This window comes from Microcaecilia unicolor, chromosome 10 (genome assembly GCF_901765095.1).
Source record: "Microcaecilia unicolor chromosome 10, aMicUni1.1, whole genome shotgun sequence".
Lineage (NCBI taxonomy): Eukaryota > Metazoa > Chordata > Amphibia > Gymnophiona > Siphonopidae > Microcaecilia > Microcaecilia unicolor.
In genome coordinates, this window is record NC_044040.1 from 197,823,317 (window position 1) to 197,826,893 (window position 3,577).

A 3,577-nucleotide genomic window follows, 5' to 3' on the forward strand; every position below is an offset into this window, starting at 1 on the left:
AGCACCCACCAACTGATCCCACTGTCCAAGTCCAACTGCCAAATACTCTCGATCCAATCCCCCCCCCCCTGTTCCAATTCCTCTCCTTGGTTCCAATCCCTCCTCCCAGTTCCAATTACTGCTTAGCCTCACACGCTGATCCTGCCTTACTTCAGCACCCCCCAATGGATTCCCCACTCCCAAACCCTCCCGATCCACTAAATTTGTTGTATATGATTAAAGCCTTGTGTTGAATTGATGAAGCAGACAATACATATTCTCTTTGGGCTCCAGCCTGACAGTATACATCTCATACATCCTCACCTGCAAAATCCTCACCCCCCCCCCCTCAGCTTCACCAAAATCCTCCACTTCTCTTCCACCTACCAACCTCTGTCTTTACCTACCTTCTCCTATGTTGGCGTCTACCTGAAGTCTCTACAGGTAGTGCCAAAGAGTCCTGCAGGCAAGAGGAGGAAGCACATACAGGTAAACCCCCCACTGTTTTCAACAACACCATGCATGGCATATATGCCTCCCTCTCCCCCACCTGATGTGTGGGTACCCCCCTAATTCTATAAAGTTTCATGCCCACTTTACAAGTAGTGTGCGAAGTTGTGCGTGCAATTTATAGCATAGGGTCAGTTATGTGCTTGATTGAATAAGCTAATGAGCTGTTAATTGGTATTATTGAGCTATTATTGAAGCTAATTGGTGCTAATTGATAGTAGTTGGCAATTACACACAGATTACCTGTCTAACATCAATTCAAGAATAGGCTAAACACAACAAACTTTGCTGAACCCAAGTAAAACCAAACACAAGTGGACATGTACCCCTGACATCAAAATCTCTTTTGGGAAGTACAAACTCCCCCTCAAATCACAAGTCAGGAACCTTGGAATACAGTTAGATTCAACACTTACTCTGATTCCCCAAATCCAAGCAACCTTCAAGAGCTTGACAGCTTCGCTGCCTCTCTCCTTGCATCAAGAAGGTAAATCTTATCCCAGGTGTGCAATAATGCCATGATAACATCAAGACTGAATTACTGTAATGTACTTTACAATGGTCTGACTACAAAGGGTCTGCACCAGCTCCAATTGATTCAGAACGAAGCAGCAAGACTCATAGAACGTTGCAAGCGATGTGACCACATGCACACCATTTTTGCAAAAACTTCACTGGCTACCAGTACAATACAGGGCTAAATTTAAAACTCTCTGTCTGATCTTCAAGGCCCTTAAAGGAAATGGCCCTGAGTACTTGATGAACAGGATCACTGTCTACACACCTCCAAGGACACTAAGGTCCTCCCAAGGGGTATCCCTAACCACACCATCTCCAAAAGACATTACATGATGTGATACTCGCAAGCGAGCCTTCTCCAGAGTAGCCCCCACACTCTGGAATGCACTCCCTGAAAGGCTCCGCTTAACACAAGACTATAATTCAGGAAGCAGGTGAAACTTGGCTCTTCAACCTGACCTTTAATGGAAGAAGTAACTAATTTGTTAGTCTCACTCAAATTCACAAGGCGTGACATGGGCTGCACATACTGCAACAGGACATGTTTATCCACTTCTACCCTAGCTGAGATAACATTTTATCATCTCTATGACCTCATGTGCAACTTTCTTTAAATTCATCACTTTATTTTCTAACTTCTTACTCTCTTACCTTTCTATATGCTCCTTCTTTCCTTATACCCTACGCTGTCTATTAAAATGTTGTACTGCGTACTGTGTTGACATTGTAAGTAGTGTACTATACCATACTTTGTATTTTTATTTGAATGTTTTTACTGATGTAATTGTCATTTTTACTGCTGTAATTGTCTATTGTTTATGCTTGATTTATTCTTACGGTACACCACCTTGAATGAATTCTTTCAAAAAGGCTGTAAATAAATCCTAATAAATAAATAAGTGTATATCCCTAGTCAGTAATCAATAAATTGCACATGCAAAATTTCGGAGTATGCAACTACAAGAGGGTGTGGACCTTGGAGGGGCATGACTGGGGGGGGGGGGGGGGGGGTAGAATACCTGCAACTACAGGCCTAACTGCCTACAGTTAGGTACAAGCATTTACATCAGCCAGTTAGGCATGTAAATACAAACTCACACTAGTATTGGAAAATGACAATTGAGCACTGAATCTACGCTCAGCATGTAGCATACCCACCTCCATGTTTGCTGGTGTTTCCTAGTGGATTCCTGTCAGTGAGATGAATGCCCCTGCATAAGTTTGTTTAAACTGGGTTGTTCCTGATGAAGCCCAGAAGCGGGTGAAACGATAAGGGCCCCGTTGAACACAATTAAGCAGTTGGAATGAGGGGTGATTAAGCCAGCTAAGAAAAGCTAAGTTATTTTATGCTACAGCTGTGCTTTTGAAAATATTTGATTCTCAGTGAATATGTTTGCATTATGAGAAAACTTTGTTTGTAAGCATGTCAGTTTAAATTTCTTACCCAATGAAAGAGATCAGACCACGGACACCAAAATCTTATATAGATAACAGGTCCTGTTGGTCAGACCTTGGTTTATACCTTGGTTCCTGAGGGTAATCTTCATGCTTTCAAGTATTGTATGCCTTTTTATGACCTTTTGGGACTGAATTTGGCTGTTGTTCAGTTTGTTTTGTCTTTATACATTAAGCATTGCTTTCTGTGCATGATAAAACCTTAGCATAGACACTAAGCCCTCCCCCCCCCCCAATGTTATGGCTCCTGGCTGGATAATTAGAATTTAGTTGGCTAACCATAATATTCAACAAGAGATAGCTGATTATCTCCATTGAATATCTGTGACATAGAGGGGCATAATTGAACGTCGCCGGCGAAATAGATCACAACAGCTGGCCGGAACCATATTATCTAAAAAAATGGCCGGCCATCTTTTTTTTCGATAATACGGTTTAGCCCGGCCAAATGCCAGAGTTCGCTGGGTTTGAGATGGCCGGTTTTGTTTTTCAGCGATAATGGAAAAAAAATGCCGGCCATCTCAAACCCGGTGAAATCCAAGGCATTTGGTTGTGGGAGGAGCCAGCATTTGTAGTGCACTGGTCCCCCTGACATGCCAGGACAGCAACCGGGCACCCTAGGGGACACTTCTAAAATGTTTTAAAAATACAAAAAAAGCTCCCAGGTGCATAGCTCCCTTACCTTGGGTGCTGAGCCCCCCAAATCCCCCCCAAACCCACTCCCCACAACTCTACACCATTACCATAGCCCTTATGGGTGAAGGGGGGCACCTACATGTGGGTACAGTGGGTTTTGGGGGGTTTGGAGGGCTTAACATTTACCACCACAAGTGTAACAGGTGGGGGGGGGGATGGATGTGGGTCTGCCTGCCTGAAGTGCAGTACACCCATTAAAATCTGCTCCAGGGACTTGCATACTGCTGTCAGGGAGCTGGGTATGACATTTGAAGCTGGCATACAGGCTGGTAAAAACAGGTTTTTATTTTTATTTTTTTAGTGTGGGAGGGGGTTGGTGACCACTGGGGGACTACGGGGAGGTCATCTCCCATTCCCTCCGGTGGTCATCTGGTCAGTTGGGGCATCTTTTTGAGGCTTGGTTATGAAAATAAAAGGA